Raw genomic sequence first — 17210 nt, 5'->3', positions numbered from 1 at the left:
TTTGGGAATTGCTGCTTCACTGGTGACAGAGCACCTTTAGCAAACACATCAGCTGAGCTACAGAAAGATTTGTCAGGGTTTTTCCAAGCAGCTGTACTAATTTGGAGTAAGGAGTAACCTGGTTTTCTGAAGTAATTGCTTCTCTGTTCTCTCTCCCTATCTCTTTTTCAGAGGCCCGTTTGCAAGCAGCTTGGCCTGTTTCTCATTTTCATGCCAAATTGTTTCTTCAGGTCCATCCCCTCTCCCAGGCTGAAAGAGAAGGAAACTGTCAGGCTGATGTTTTCTGACAGCCCTACAGGGCGTAAGGCTGGGGGCTTATTGACTGCTTTTGAAGGAAAATAAAGCCCAGCCAGGCTGCCTTTCAACCAAAAGCCCTGCCTCAAGAGGCTGTCTGCCCAAAGGAGGGGGTAGAGCAGAACCACATTCAGCAGCAGCCTGCCACTTCTCTTAAATCCCATGCACAGGCTTAACCAGAGCAACACTGGAGATCAGGAGCTGTAAAACCTCAGGCCAACTCCAAGCCATTCAGTCTGGCTGCGGTTAGGCAGCAGCAAGCCGATCCTTCAGCCCAGCTCCTCAGGCCTGCCCAGAGACAGAAGGCAAGCGGACAGGAGGACGCGCTGCTCAAGGCTGGTTTGAGCATGCCCGTGGCTCTGCTTGCAGCTGGACCGTGCTTGGTCACCAGTCCTGCTAAACCGACTGCCAGCCACGCTCGGCCACTCTCTAATTTGCAGTATAGACAAGGCCACATACACCGCGAATGCAGACCGTGCGCTACAGTTTTATATTTAGATGACATTTGCCGTGGGTTAGTCTGACGGCATGGACCCACAGAAAAGACGCCAACCCATAAGGTCAGAAGTGAAGTTACAGTCATGCGTGTGCTTTCAGACTGCAGTGAGTGTGAGGTGTTTACCTCACCTTCTTTTTGCCATAGGATGAGGGTATGAACATGGATTATGAACATTAAGTAGCTGACAGGCTTTAAGCTGACTCTCCAGCTTGTTCCTGGTAGGATACTCATTTGCGCTTATCCTCTGGGTCCTTGGGTTTGGTGCTTGCTTGTCTTGTAGAGTAATTTGCATTTTGGTATATGTTTCCAAGAGAGAATAATGGCATTTCCCATGTGCAAATGACTATAAAGTGCACCAGGGAAGGGAGAATTAGAGCCTTATCTTTTGAAAAAATATCAAAAAAGCAGAGGAAACTTTGGACTTAAGCCAAAGGACATTTCCTCATTTTGAATCTAAAATACTAAGAGAATTGTATTAAAAACACAATCATGGAAGCAAAAAGCTTTAGCTAAGGTTGTGTTGCTAAATATTCAAAATCACCTTCTGTACAAAATCTTACCCCTTCAAAAAAATCCTCTGAAATTAAGATAATATATTCATTACAGTACTCAAAAGATTTCAATTTCAATTTAATGTCAAGGTTGAGAGGTTCTGAATAGTACTTCTGGGGAAAAGGGCAACTTTACTATTAAAAAGATAACACTTTACTGCCTGAAAGTGATTTCCAAATACTGACTAATTCAGATACAGAATAACACAGTTGCACAGGACAGCTGTGATTCCCCTTGCGATTCCCATTTCATAGTTGGGAAGCTGAGGCACAAGTGTTGAATACTTTCCTCAGTGCAACAGTCAATGACAAGGCAGGACTTGGACAGGACTCCCATGCTCCAAGTATGAACATGCTATGAAGACTCCACACAGGTTATCAGAAGCTTTCCTAAACGCCTTCCTGCATAGAAGACTTTAGTAATATAAACAGGTCAGCTGGACTTTCTGTAGCCCACCAATCTCCTCCATGTCATCTGTTCTCCAAAATATAACCTACAAACGAGAGTTTTCAGAGACGCAGGTAAAACAAAAGCGACTCAGACCAATTCCTTGCATCATAGCACTTGCTTCTTGTAAAGGATAATTCTGGTCAACATTTAAAGAGAAGCAAATTTTGCCCATCTCAGGGGACAGCAAAATTTCCTAAATCTAAGAGCCATTTCTCACCTTCTACACTCCCATGTAGTCAGAACAATCCTAATTCTGCCTTCTGGTAGTGAAAGGGTGTATAACTGTCTCAGGGGGAGGAAGAATGGTTTCTTCATGACTCATATGGACCATTTGGACTCAAGTGGTTTTATTTATTTTTTCACATTAAGAGAAAAAAAAAATAGTCACCCACACAAAAGCTGTAGATGCCCAAAGAATCCATTTGACTGGCTGCAGTACCCATTGCTCCCCTTGGCTCACAGAGAAGACTCTGCCTAGCTCCTGAGGTTTCTGCGCAATAAGCTGTGACTCCTCCTGGGTCTTTGAGCCTGGAAGTGCCAACTGGAGGAAGGCTATGGCCCCAAATGCAGTTCTGTGAGGAGAAAAGTTTGTAAACAGTAGCTCTGGAAGCTGCTGGATCAGTCTCCCATGCATTGGACAATGTGGAGGGTGCAATGAAAGTTGGAGGTTGTCCAAGAATCACGCAATTGCTGAGCTTTGAGAACAAAATCAACCTACAGACAAGCCTTCAAAACCTTCAAAATGAGACCTGCTGTTTTAGGTTAAGACAAAGCTCTAGGACATGTATGAGTGTAGGTTCACCACGTAGCCCTCTAGTTGAGGTAAGACATCTATCTCAGTTCAACTATTATTACATCAAGCTGAAGAGGAGAAAGTCCCAAAAGACCCTGCACCGGTCTTTAACAATAAAGGACACTTCTGCAAGTGACTGTCACTAGGGAACAGACCCTGTGGTAATGTGTTTTCTCCAGGAATAGGGAGGAGTTTTGAATAGAAAGGTCCAGGCACAATCTCGTTCTTGATGGCTCTGAACCCCAAGGATCTTGCTCTGAGCCAAGGGGATATCTTATCCAGTTGTACTTGTGGAGAGGAAGAAAGGGGTTTTCCATCAACTTCTAGAGTTTAAGGTTGGAAGGGACTCTTCCAGCCGAACATCCTGCACATCATGGGCTATGGATTCTGCCCAGTTCCCTTCTGCTGAGCCTGACCACATATGTCTGACAGCGTAGGCTGTGTCCAGGTAAGGCTTCTGTTGACTTTTGACATGAACCACTCAGATAAAAGGTGAATTTCTTTCTCTCCCATTTTCTAGAGGTAAAAGATTGGGAGAAATACTCATTGCCCAAATCAGCAGAGACTCACTGGTCTCCGAGATATAAGTCTGCTAAGAAAATGACCATAGACAAACAGGACTGGAACATACTGAATTGTGTTTCCACAGACAACATTGTTTAGTCAGATAAAATCTGACTTTATGAGTCACTGCCACTTCCATTGTGCAAACAAATGGCTAAGCTCTTGTGGAAGTGGATGCAATTCCAATGGCTTCACTGGGATGAAACCTACTAACCCCAGACTTGGATTTGACTAAGTGCATGCAACATTGATGAGTGTCCTACAAGGAAAATGCTCAGCAGCATTAAATTATTCTGTGAGATCTATGATGAGCACTTGATCAAAGTTGTGCATGCTTAACAAAAATCCATTGAAAGAATGTTCCTTAACAGGTAGACAGCGCATTAATGAAAGAAATTATTTTCCTCAAATTATGCCAGAGGAGAAATTAATTACTGGGAGAATGGGGGAAGAAAAAGATCTCCACCTTCTGCAATCTGAGAGTACTGTGCTATTTTTGTCTCTTGAAATCTAATTTCCATAAAACATTTCTGCAGAGTGCATATTTTCTGAACATGAATTCCTTGCTGCTGCCTTGCTAATATGAATGCCGTAATTCCAGAATAAAGAGACAGTGCCCTGCTCCAAAGGCCTTTGACTGGGAAAGGCTGTATTTCAAAGGGCACCTACAGTTCATGCCATGGCGTTGTAAGTAACCACTGCCCAAGCGGGAGTCAGACTGACAGAGGGAGGCTTAAACTCTCCAAAGGTAGGTGGGGGGGAGGGTGTATATTATCTCCAGTGGTATAGGCTTAGTTCATGCCCAGAATATAAATACAACTCCCCTTTGATTTTAATGTCCCCTGCCGACTCATACTGATGCCAGATTCTGGTGTAACATCGTGAACAGCATTTGCTTGCAGCTGGTTTCAGTCGGTGGAGTTTACAATAATAATGACGTAACTTGCAGAGTGTTCCTAGAAGTATGTGTATGCTTTGAGCAGTGCTGCTTGAATGCTCCCTGCTTCTTCAACTCCCCTTCAATATCCTTTTTATCCCATCTGCGCCACTTTCCTAACCTCCTGCCACCCAGCAGATACCAGAAAAACACTTGCGCTTTTCCCAACTGACCTCATGTTCAGAAGAACAAGTGTTTCAGATTGGCACACTGAGACAGGGTCAGCCCCAGTGAAATGTCTGCCTGAATACGCCGTGAACGCTACACCGAGCGATGGGCTGCAGGTGAAATTCTGCCCTTGGGAAGTGAGACTCAGGCTCAGCGTCTGCTCCTGAGACCTCCACGGCAGCGTCACCCCCGTCAGGAGTTCTGTGGCTGCTGCTGTGGGAGATAACTGCCTCCCACCCCAGTCTATCTGTGGAGTGAGTCAGCTCACAGGCACCCTGGCTTCACCCCAGGAGGATTGCTGTTAGGTATCATCTGCAGTGAAGAACAAAACTCCCAAGGGTTTTATGATTGCCACCTAAAAATGGAGGGAGATACATGGCAGAACTTGTAGCACTTGCTTCGGGGGGACTTGAACTCATAATCCTGTCCCACATCATCATGTGGTATGTGATATGAGCTTGAGAAAACAGCTGCTCATCATCCCATCGTCCCTTACTATTTAAATGCAGCACTCCTGCACCTACACAAGGTTTGGGTCTGTCAGCGTTAGCCAGTCTTCTCCCCATGGGTGGGAGCCCTTCTCCTGGCATGCACGATATGGCAAGGGGTACGGCAGAGGTGCCAATTTCCACAGCGGGCAAGTGAGGCAGCCCTCACTCGTGCCCTGACCTTTGAAGAGCCATTGGCCAAAGGAGGGAGGAAGGAAAGCTCTCTCCATTGCTACTGCAGGAGTGAGAAGAAAACAGAATTTGGTGCTTGTTCTCTGTGGTTGGTATTATCCCTGGCATGAGCAACTAACCAAAGCTCAGGGCCCTTCAGGTTGTTTCTGTTCTTAGGGGAAGCTGTAGCAGTCCACTGAGTCTTTGATGGATCCCTGTTCACTGACTAAGGCCACAGAAATGTCTGGTTTTCCTGGACATCGTAAGACTCAAATAACAGGAGATTGTCCTCTGCCCATAGCCTTGACTGAGAAAGTCCCCCACCTCTGGCATTGCTTTTGGTGCCAGGCTCCCAGCACCTTTTCAAGCAATGCTGAAGACTTTCTCTGCTGCCTCCGCTCCCAGTTTCCATGGGCAGCTTCTTCTCCTCTCCCAGGCATGCAAACTCCCCTCACTCACACTGTGCCCTGGGCGTGTCCTCCATTTCAGGCAATGACCACTTATTTCAGCTCCTTGACTGTGAAGAGGCCTTACCCTCTCCATCAAGCTCTTGGAAGAAACACCTTATGCTTCTCATGCCAGAAGAAAATGTAAAATATTACATATATTGAATTAATGCTTCAGAGGCTCATTTACAGCCGTATTGCAACTGCACAGCAGTAATCTGGACGTACATAGCAGCATGACTGTCACCATGGGCTGTCATGCACTCAGCTTTGCGAATGCAGCAGTTTGCTTACTCTCCTCAAAGCATAAACCAACAGCCTCTGTGCAGAACAAACCCGCAGGCAGCATGCATGGCTGTACCCCGGAGCACTGCCTCTTTTCTTCACTGGGGCCAGAGGAGGGAAGACATGCATTAAAGGGAATTACCCATCCAGATTCATCTGGCTAGTGTGCCACGTCCTCAGAAGCGGCCTCCCACCAGGCCGTGCCAGCAATGCCCTACCTGCTTCCACATCCCTCACTCCCAGGATGAGTCACCAGGCCCTTTGCAGGCACGTTTCCACCCTGTCAGCCAGCCACGGCTCAGGCTCGCACTAGCACAGAACATTCCCGGGTTCATAACAACCCTCAGCGGGTGACACCGCTTCCTCTCTTCGGGAACAAGTAACTCGGCGTGTCGGTTCAAGGTGGGACACTGGAAGGCTCTTCAGTGACTCTGCACAGGGCAGGACTGAGCCCGGCGGCCCTGACTCACAAGCAGGATGGTGCAGTGGGTTTTGCACTCAGGCGGTTGCTTTGCTCCTCCTTGGGAGGCCCCTGTCCCTGCTCCAGAGATACCTGAGGTGGGACCTAGACCACCATAGTCTGCTCGCAAAAGCACGGAGGAGAAACAAAATGGGTGTCAGAGTGCAAATAGAGTGGGAGCCTCCTTGGAGTGGACTGCGGTGGAAGAGGGAACCAGATGTCTCGAGGACGCTGTCCTCACTCACAGGTCAGAGCCCTCTCTGAGAGCAGGGTCAAAGTGATAGCGAGACCCCTGTGAAACATTCACAACAACATTTCTGAAGTCTTCAAATGTTATGCTTTCACCGTTCAGTTTCTTGCAAACAATCCCATTTGGAGGCATGAATTGTAAAGTGCTGGGGCAAGGTTGTTGGAAAAAGGGATTTTTGAATTTCAATGGACTTTCAAAGCAGACTTACTGTTAAAGCCAAACTCACACCTTTCCTCCACTGAAAGTTGTATTAGAATGAAATCCAGGTGTCAGACAGGCAAGTTGGGGTGAAAAAGCCCTCAAAACCAGAAACCCAGCCCTCAGCCTCAAAACTACCCACAAAACTACTTTTATTTTTCCTTTCATTATTGTTATCTCAGCTATTAACATTCTGCTGGTACCACCATTAGCATACGAACTGGCCATGTCCCTTCTCTTAAACCTCTCTGCAGAAACAAAAGAAATACTCTTGCTCGTGGTAAACACAGCAGTGCAGGTGCTCCTTGCAGATAAGGTAAAAAAGCAACTTCAAACATTAGTAATAACTTATGAAGGCCATGGCTGAATTTTTAATAGCTGAGTACCAGAAACAAGTCCTGGGATATGAGTACATATTTCATATTTGTCTTTATTCAAGCACAAAAATCCAGGTTCAGAGACAGGTTAAATGAAGGGATTTCTCTATTGTAAGACAAAGCGGTACTGAGGTTATGTTCAGGTCTATCGGATGTGAGCGTCTGGTTTGTTTTGCATTACAAGATCAAACAATATCAAAGAAGATGCCCATTTTGGGGCTAGCAGCTGAATTCCAGCAACAGCAAGAGGCCACTAGAGAAACAGTCTCATTTCTGAAAAGATATAAAAATTATTGCTCTGAATCACTCAACACCTCGACCAAGGCGACAAGCTGTGGCAGGGTACAGGCACACCACAGCCATCAGCCAAATCATATGCACCCGGCGCAGAGAAGTAGCACTGAAAACACCTTGCTCCTCCATCCCACCTCCTCCCTCCCAGATAAGACAGACCGCATTGTCCTCAATCCCACCAGCAGCGCTTCGCCACGTGCCGTGACCACTGCCAAGGTTTACTCCCACCCTGACGGTGGGTGCTGCAAGAGGGAAAGCCAGACTCCGGCCCCTTGCAGCCGAGCTCTTCCCACAGCACCGATGCAGGTCCTCACTTCCCAAATTGTTCCGCATCCAAGCGCAGCAGGCCACACGCAGAGCTGGCAGCTCGCACAATCTTCTGCCCCCAGGCTGAAAAAAACTCCTAGGTTTTCAGAAATGATGCTGTTGTGGAAACCTGGCTCTCAAACCCCACGTCCTTCTTTCCCAGGTCGGGGGGAAGGTGAGGGGCAGAGACGCTCATTGGGTGGTTTGGGGGATATGGAAGTTTTGTGTGAAGACATCTGCTTCAAAACGTCTGCCTCAGGGTGACCAGGAAAGTTGTCTCATGAATGACTACAGCACTGGTTCCCGGTCTGGGCCCTAAAGGCATGTGACCGGGAATTTTTAAAACTAATTAGCTACGATTAAGTGTTTTACATTTGTGTCAGCCCCACACATTGAATTATAGTTTCCCAGATCTTTTATGTGTTGCAGCTGAATTTCTTTTTCAATATCAAAGACTGCATTCTTTTTCTTTGTAATGTATTTTTAAGAGTGACAAGAGATCGATAAAAACTTGTAATTTAGAGATCCATAAAACCCACATAATTTAGCTTCATATACCATGCTTTAATAAAACAAGACATACCAGTCAGTCGGTTTGCACGCAGGTATATACATCTACGTCTCTGGTTTGGTTTATGTTAGGCTTTGTGCTTTTAAGCTCTGACAGCTATTTAACACTTTATTAGGAAAATCAAAACATAATTAAAATATTGTAATGCGAGTCTCTTCTCCTTAGCTTAAACTAAAAATAACGGCCTGCCTCCATTTTTCGCACAGGAAAGAAAGAAAAGGAAGCGTTAATCATTCCGCATCCCTTGCATTTTTTATGGGCATTTGTTGCAGTTAGACAAACAAGCAGCGTTTTTCTAGACTTTTCTCTATAGACCCAGATGACTCTGGCAGTCAGCAAGCAGCCTCAATTATAAATAACTTCTGGTTACTTAATGTGACCCCATCTGGGAAAGGCAAAGCTGTGAAGCAGAGAGCCCCGATGCTCTCCACGGGGATCTTCTTCCCCACGTAAAGGACAGAGCTGCCAGCTAGACACAGAGCTCAGAGCTGCCCGGCTGCTCGACAGTGACTTGGTGTGAAGAATCAACCGGTCGCACAAATACATCCCTCGATCACAGCCACAGTCGCACCAGGTCAGTGGAAGAAGCCAGGAGAAAACTTTCCTTCTGTAAAAGTGAGTGGCAAGCTGCTGAATCACTCTGGCAGGCAGGAGTCAGCATGTCTAGGGGAAGGGAAAGTCAATGTCTCCTGGAGGCAATATTAGTAATAAAAACCAAGGCAAGGACATTCAGGACTCAAAAGGATCTTTACATTTAGTAAAAAAACATTCAAAGAGTGGCTCCATGCACAAATTAATATTTCAGGAACCGTAAAACAATATTCATTTTATATTTATGATACAACATTATTCATCCACTAGGGTTTCAAAATATTTTACAGCCGTGCACTAAGAAAGCATCTCATTTGCTGTGAAATGCAGCCACCTTGTCATGGGAGCACAGCAGCTGACGGGACTGTGTAGGACACAAGGGAAAAAATGCTACCAACAAGGGAATTTGGCTGAGCTCAGCACTGCTACTCCTCTTTTTTAAGTCTAGGATGGGCCTATGTATTTGCAGGAGCTGAGCTTAGGGAGACAAGACAAGTGGAAAAATTAGGTACAGCAACCACAGTTGAATAGGAAAGTTTTAGACGAGTCTTTGTTGAAATCTGACTGGTCCAATGCAGGTAAATAAAGATGCAATAACTTATGCAAAACAGATTTTATTGTCCTTCTTCCTAGTCAGGTCATAGCAGAAATGAGCAAGGTCTGTCAGGAGCAACTCGTGTTTTGTAACCCAGGGCAAATCCACAGGAGCCACCACCACTGCAGCAAGCAAACCACTGGGGACCCCTCTCCCTGCTGGGGCTCATCCCCTCCTCAAAAATAGGAGGGGGAGCATCCATTGCTTCTTCTCTCCATCCCTGGCAGCCTTCCCTCAGCAGAGGAAAAGGGATGCAAAGTTAACCCTTTGTTTACTGTATACTCAGTATTCACCAGCCCATATGTATATCCACCCATTCCATAGACTGAATTTATGTGAACAGTTGATTTAATCAGTAACAACCAGTAATACCCTTCAGAAGAAAAAATGGAGAATGCAACACCTCTGCCACCAAACTAAATAATCCTGCATGCATAAATATTCTTGAAATATACAATTTGTATCAGAAGCAACAGAAGCTGTGATATGGGATATGCTTTGTTACAGTCTGATGTAGACTAAAAGTCAAATAACGCACTGTCAGAGACAGACACAGCCCCAAATACAATTTTCATCTCAAAATAGAAATACAATAAATAAAACAGGCAGCGAAGACCATCTACATAACTCGAAGCAATGCCATGTGTTTGGTTTTTTATGTGTTTAGGTATATATATGTACATATGCATGTACCTACATGAACAGTTAAAATATGAATTTATATTTACTCAGGGACAGAGTTTGCTTTTGGTCTCTCTATGAAGATTGAATATTCCTAAAATAACCATTAGAAATCAAGAGAGAAGGGAAAGGAAAACAACCTTCAATTTTCATTTGAAAAATCTTCTGCTTATTGATAGGGCTTTTCTTTGCTACAAAATTTGCTAGGAAAAAGAGGAAAGAAAGTGTCAGCTGCACCTTACCTAGGGCAAATGCAAGCATAATTTGGTGGAAACATAAGTTAATGGGCATTGAGGACTGTTGATTCAGAGCATGGCAAAGAGCACAAAACCTCCTATAGCTCTTAAAAAAAAATTACGACCAACATGGGCCACTGGAGGGCTTTTGACTGAGGTATGAAGTATTTTACACAACTCTTGCTAGCTGCATATGGTATCTCAGACAGCACTTGTATCTTCCTCAGAAAGACCTCAGAGCCCTCTAGGACAGCAATTCAGGTCCTAGGTGCTAGCCCTTAGCTCTCCAGTCTCTTTGGGGTGTGGGTAGGTGATTTATCATGACCTGGACAACAAGCAGTTATCCAAAGATCCAGATGAAGTCAAGTGCACGCGACCCATGCGGCGGAAGTTTGTATGGAGTGCACCAACATCATATGCCAACTCATGGGCAGTAATGACCTGGAAAGATGAAGAGGGACAAACAGTGGATGAATTGGCTGGCCGTCTCTAGCAATACGAAGAAAATCTCTCTTCCTCCTTTGTCTCAGCTGTGGAGAAACTATCCCAGAAGGTCCAGCAACTTGAAAAGGATAGCATGGATCAGCATCTCAGCTATTAGGAGTAAGTGTTCCTCTGCTCAAGAGAGAGGATATAGAGGGTACACACCACAGGGCACCCTATGGTTTTACCTGCATGACCATGGAGAGGACATGAGGAAGTGGGATGGAAAATCTAACCTCGACCCTAGAGGCAGGGGTATGTGAGCTGCAAGGAAAAACAGTCACAAAAGGGGGTTCTTCCAGGAAAATTGCTGCTCCAGTCTCCAGTGGGCAGTTCCCCAGACAGAGTAGAAGGGCTGATCTTACTTCTGATCTTAATGAAGGGACTTCTGATTCATATTTACAAGAAGCGAGTAACGAGTACTACGATCAGGACTAGAGGGACCCTGCCTCCAGCCAGGTGGAGGAAAGGGACAATCGGGTGTGCTGAACTGTGTGGATTCGATGGCCTGGCACATCAGCACCACAGGAGTATAAGGCTTTAGTAGACACCGGTGCACAGTGTACCCTCATGCCATCAAGCTATAAAGGGGCAGAACCCATCTGTATTTCTGGAGTGACAGGGGGATCCCAACAGCTGACTGTGTTGGAGGCCAAAGTGAGCCTAACTGGGAACGAGTGGCAAAAGCACCCCGTTGTGACTGGCCCAGAGGCTCCATGCATCCTTGGCATAGACTACCTCAGGAGAGGGTATTTCACGGACCCAAAAAGGTACAGGTGGGCTTTTGGTATAGCTGCCTTGGAGATGGAGGAAATTAAACAGCTGTCTACCTTGCCTGGTCTCTCGAAGGACCCTTCTGTTGTGGGGTTGCAGAGGGTCGAAGAGCAACAGGTGCCAATTGCTACCACAGCGATGCACCGGTGGCAATACGCACCAACCAAGACTCCCTGATTCCCATCCATAAGCTGATTCATTGACTGGAGAGCCAAGGAGTGAACAGCAAGACTCGCTTACCCTTTAACAGTCCCATATGGCCAATGTGAAAATCCAATGGAGAGTGGAGACTAACAGTAGACTATTGGAGCCTGAATGAAGTCATGCCACCACTGAGTGCAGCCGTGCCGGACATGCTAGAACTTCAATATGAATTGGAGTCAAAGGCAGCCAAGTGGTATGCCACAGTTGGTATCAGTAATGCGGTTTTCTCAATCCCTTTGGCAGCAGAGTGCAGACCACAGTTTGCTTTCACCTGGAGGGGCGTCCAGTACACCTGGAATCGGCTGCCCCAGGAGTGGAAACACAGCCCCACCATTTGCCATGGACTGATCCAGACTGTACTGGAACAGGGTGAGGCTCCAGAACACCTGCAATACATTGATGACATCATCATGTAGGGCAACACAGCAGAAGAATTTTTTGAGAAAGGGAAGAAAATAGTCCAAATCCTTCTGAAAGCCGGTTTTGCCATAAAACAAAGTAAGGTCAAGGGAGCTGCACAGGAGATCCAGTTTTTAGGAATAAAATGGCAAGATGGACATCATCAGATCCCAATGGATATGATCAACAAAATAACAGCCATGTCTCCACCAACCAGCAAAAAGGAAGCACAAGCTTTCTTGGTCGTTGTGGGTTTTTGGAGAATGCATATTCCAAATTACAGTCTGATCATAAGCCCTCTCTATCAAGTGACCTGGAAGAAGAACGATTTCAAATGGGGCCCTGAGCAATGACAAGCCTTTGAACAAATTAAATGGGAGATAGTTCATGCAGTAGTCCTTGGGCCAATCAAGATGTCAAAAATGTGCTCTACATCGCAGCCAGGGAGAACGGCCCTACCTGGAGCCTCTGGCAGAAAGCACCAGGGAGACTCGAGGTTGACCCCTGAGGTTTTGGAGTTGGGGATACAGAGGATCTGGGGCCCACTATACTCCAACTGAGAAAGAGATATTGGCAGCATATGAAGGGGTTCAGTCCGCTTCAGAAGTGGTTGGTACTGAAGCACAGCTCCTCCTGGCACCCTGACTGCTGGTGCTGGGTGTTCAAAGGGAGGATCCTCTGTACCCGTCATGCAACTGATGTGATGTGGAGTAAGTGGGTCATACTGATTACACAACAGGCTCGAATAGGAAACCCCAGTCACCCAGGAACCTTGGAAGTGATCATGGACTGGCCAGAAGGCAAAGATTTCGGGATATCACCAGAGGAGGAGGTGACACGTGCTGAAGAGGCCCCACTGTATAATAAACTGCCAGAAAACGAGAAGCAATATGCCCTGTTCACTGATGGGTCCTGTTGTATTGTGGGAAAGCATCAGAGCTGGAAGGCTGCTGTATGGAGTCCTATACAACAAGTCACAGAAACTGCTGAAGAAGAAGGTGAATTGAGTCAGTTTGCAGAGGTGAAAGCCATCCAGCTGGCTTTGGATATTGCTGAAGGAGAAAAATGGCCAGTACTTTATCTCTATGCTGACTCATGGATGGTGGCAAATGGCCTGTGGGGGTGGTTACAGCAATGGAAACAGAACAACTGGCAGCGCAGAAGCAAACCCATCTGGGCTGCCGCATTGTGGCAAGATATTGCTGCCCGGATAGAGAACCTGGTTGCAAAAGTACGTCACGTAGATGCTCACGTACCCAAGAGTCAGGCCACTAAAGAACATCAAAACAACCTGCAGATGGATCAGATTAATGAAGAATGAACTTTAATGAAACCGAGCAAAGTGCAGAGGTGATGGAACCAGAACTGGCTTCAGCATGCAACAATCCAACACCACACACCATCTCTCCTGCCCTGAAAGACTGTTATGACAGATGGAGGCCAAAGTCATGGACTAAATGGACTCAACGGACATTTTAGAGGGATGGCCCACAGACTAAGGGAACGACATCTGTGTGTATATATTTCAAAAGACAGGAAAACTGGTGGTGATTAATTGGAATGGGTGGGACCTGGGCATGATGTAGATGGTATAGAATAAGGGGTGGATGCTGTCCTGGTTCCAGCTGGGATACAGTTAATTTTCCTCCTAGTAGCTGGTATAGTGCTGTGTTTTGGATTTAACCTGAGAATAATGTGATAGCACACTGATGTTTTAGTTGTTGCTAAGTAGTGCTCATGCTAAGTCAAGGACTTTTCATCTTCCCATGCTCTGCCAGCGAGGAGGTGCACAAGAAGCTGGGAGGGAGCACAGCCGGGACAGCTGACCCAAACTGGCCAAAAGGCTGTTCCATACCGTATGGCGTCATGCTCAGTATATAAACCCGGGGGAGTTGGCCGGGGGGGGGGGCAGCACTCACTGCTTGGGGCTGGGCTGGGCATGGGCAGGCGAGTGGTGAGTGGTTGCATTACTTGTTTTTTCCTGTGTTTTGTTCCTCTCTCTCTTTTTTGTTGTTTTCCTTTTCATTAAAATTATTACTATTATTGTATTATTATTTTATTTCAGTTATTAAACTGTTCTTATCTCAACCCACAAGTTTCTTTTCTTTTGCCCTTCCAATTCTCTCCCCCATCCCACCGCGGGGGGAAGGGTGAGCGAGTGGCTGTGTGGTGCTTGGTTGCCAGCTGGGGTTAAACCACGACACCCTGTTTTACAAGCTGTGTGAAGGAGGCACCGAGGAAGGACTTGCCTTGACAAAACCTCTCAGCCAGACCCTGCCAGTGCTGGGATCAGTAACCTGCCCTCCCAAAGTCCTCCTCCTCCAGTCTATGTACTGCCATGGGCTTGCTGCCCCCCTCATGCCTGAAACTGCTCTTAATTTTATGGCACTGCTTCTATCTTTAAACATAGACTCGACACACGCTTTCTGAAAACGAGTCCCCCTACACCTCTGTGTACACTGGAGTATCAATCATGCGAGCACTGTGTAAATGCTTGCAGAGTACAGTGGAGTATTTGGTGTAAAAATATTTAAAAGTCCAAAGGTGAATTAGAAATATATCAGATGAGCAATCCAGGGGAAGAGGCTAATTCAACAGAGCTTAGCTGGGACTGTGCAAGCAGCAGAGAGGGATTCCAGCTCTATCTGAGCTCCCAACAAGATTATCTATTTAGTGGTATCATATCACCAAATTTCCAGTGGCTACTCGTGCCTCAAAATTTAACATTATTTCCAGCTTTCTGGGAAAATAGTAACTTCGGTGGGTGACAATCAACATGTACAGTAAAACTTGTATGGAAGAGAAAAAGGATTGCAAGTGGTCTAGCCCATATTTTAGTCCCAGTCCCAGAACCTCTGGTAAACAAGCATTTTCCAGCTCAGTGCTGTGATGCTCTGTTACCTGGGTGCTTCTATTTGTCATGACACACACATATCCAGGCACTTGCTGTAAGGGGGGGGGTCTTTCAATTCAAACATGAAAATCTTTTAAAAGCAACCCACTGCCACTCTATTATAATAATGTTCTCTGCTAGTGAATCTAAGCCCAGGACTCTGGGGACAGTGAACATCTTAATGTTCTTGGAAAGTCATTTAACATCTGTCTCTTTCTATTTAAACCCTGCTGATTGCCCCATGGACTTAATTTTCCCAGCCATAAAATAAGCCAACAATATCTACTTACCTGGTTTATGGATAGAGATGTCTGCAGTAAAGGACTTGAAGAGTGAAGGAATTCACGAAGACGACCTTTCTGCCTGCCACAGGGTTCACCATCTGTGTGAGGACATAGTGTGAAGATCAAGTTGAGCAGCTGAGATATCCGATAGACTGGTTTATACAGACGACTAAGTCAACCACAGGCATAAGGCTGCTATTGAAAGGCACTGCGGGTCAACGGGACGTCCGCTGTGCCATGTAGGATGAGGTGGAAGGGGTGCGGTGGTGGGAACAGCCCCTCTCTGCAGCACCAGCACTAGGGCTTGGGAGAAGGCTTGATGCAGGGCAGAGCATGCAACAGGGAAGCAGACCAGATGTTTGTGTTGAAGGATGAGTCACTCTCCTTTCTCAACACTATTAAAGCTTACACCAACATGAAAAACGTCTCCATCCTAGGCTCTCTGGTCAAGCTGCAACACAAGCACCATAATCTAACCACTAAGCATCTCTCTACCCGCAGCTGCTCTCAGCTGATGCCTCTTGCAGGACAGGGATGTCTCTCTCCTGTGTCTCCCAGGGTAAGGGCAGGGAGCAGATCTGTGCTGCTCCCCTGACAATCACAGAGCCAGTTAAGGACTGCCTTTCAGTGCCACAACTCGGGCAAAAATCAAGAGGCCACATTTCACTCTAAGTATCTAATTGCCTTTTCCTTCCATGGTGCTTAATCATCAGTAAGTACAGGAACAAAACATTAGAAAGGACAGCACTGACATATCCAAATAGCTCCCTGCTCTGGTGTCTGGGCAGTACACCAGTCCTTTTGCCATTCCCCCTCCTTGTTCAAGGTGTCACCCCCTCTTTTAGGGCACAGAACCTCACGCACCCTCAGCCTCCACTGCCTAGCGCTGCTCCTGAGCCTGGTCCACACCACCACCGACACAGGCGACAGCCCACATCATTGCTGGGCTTACTGAAATCTCCTCCTCAAGCACACGACAAGTGCAGCTCAGCTAACTCATGCCTCTGCAGAGGCACCCAGTGCCATCCGCTGAGCGTTTATATACTCTTCAGAGGAGGGAGAAGGCTGTGTGGGATGGGCCGGGATCACAGGTAGGTTTGGCATGGGACTGGTCACAGGCAGGGCCAGATGGCACCGCAGGACTCATCTCAAACACAGATCCCCGCACAGACTTTCTGGTTATCCAACAAATAATTACCATGTCCCTTTAGGACGTGTATAGCATGTGGCAGCCCAATTACAACACATGGAGCAGGAGGGGACAATGCCATAAAACAGCATCCAATAATGAAAATTAGCCTGAGGGAAGGCAGGGAGGGAGAGACCTTTACTCTTCCTTTTCTTTTTTCCTTTCCTTATGTTTAGTTCCTTTCACTTTCTCTCCCTCAGCTTCTTTTGTTGTTTTTTCAATCGTTGCACAATTTTTTCACAGTCAAATATTTTCAGTGTTTTCAGTTCTTGATGGGTACAGGCTTCTCCTTCTGCCAGGCAGGGACAGAAAGGCTCGAGGGCAGAAGCGCTGCCCCTTTCAAGCCAGTCACCCATGAAAGCAGCTCCAGATGACCCACAAGCTCTAAGAACACAGCCCCATCTTGGAGCGTAACGCTTTCGTAAGGCTGCTTATGGTAATAGAAATTCAGCATTCACTATGAATAATCACAGATTTTATTTATAGTGACAAAATGAGAGGGCCTTTTATGCAATATTCACTCAGGTTACCCAGGTCAATAGCAGCCTAGTCATAGTGACTCATACTGTGGAACTAAATATTTTACACATAGCACAGTTATAGTCTGAGCCTGGCTTGCCTTCAGTAACTGCCTTGATCTTATTTTTCTCCTTCCCTCCCCAAAACAGTCTAGAGAATTCAAAGTATCCCATACAATACAGCACCCGGTTCTCCTTATCCTGTGTCAGACATGAGTTGGTGATCAAAGACAGAGAAAGGGGTGCTCACGCTGTCCTTT

At 46.3% G+C, this 17210-nt stretch overlaps 1 long non-coding RNA gene across 1 annotated transcript in view; it reads right to left on the bottom strand.

Moving 5' to 3' along the window:
- Positions 1–7639: 7639 nt before the first annotated feature.
- LOC148053286 (uncharacterized) overlaps positions 7640–17210 on the bottom strand; it is a 28096-nt gene continuing 18525 nt past the window's right edge. Inside the window, exons 4-5 of the long non-coding RNA XR_015708577.1 lie at positions 15250–15341; positions 7640–8766 (exon numbers count right to left, since the gene is read on the bottom strand). This is a non-coding gene — a long non-coding RNA (uncharacterized LOC148053286). The remainder of the gene's footprint in view (positions 8767–15249; positions 15342–17210) is intronic.

The sequence above is a fragment of the Nipponia nippon genome, unplaced genomic scaffold (genome assembly GCF_047370975.1).
Source record: "Nipponia nippon isolate SJK-2023a ecotype South Korea unplaced genomic scaffold, ASM4737097v1 scaffold_4, whole genome shotgun sequence".
In the NCBI taxonomy this organism is placed as follows: Eukaryota; Metazoa; Chordata; class Aves; order Pelecaniformes; family Threskiornithidae; genus Nipponia; species Nipponia nippon.
Note: the sequence above shows the minus strand (reverse complement) of the source record. Positions and strands in the feature narration are given on the sequence as shown.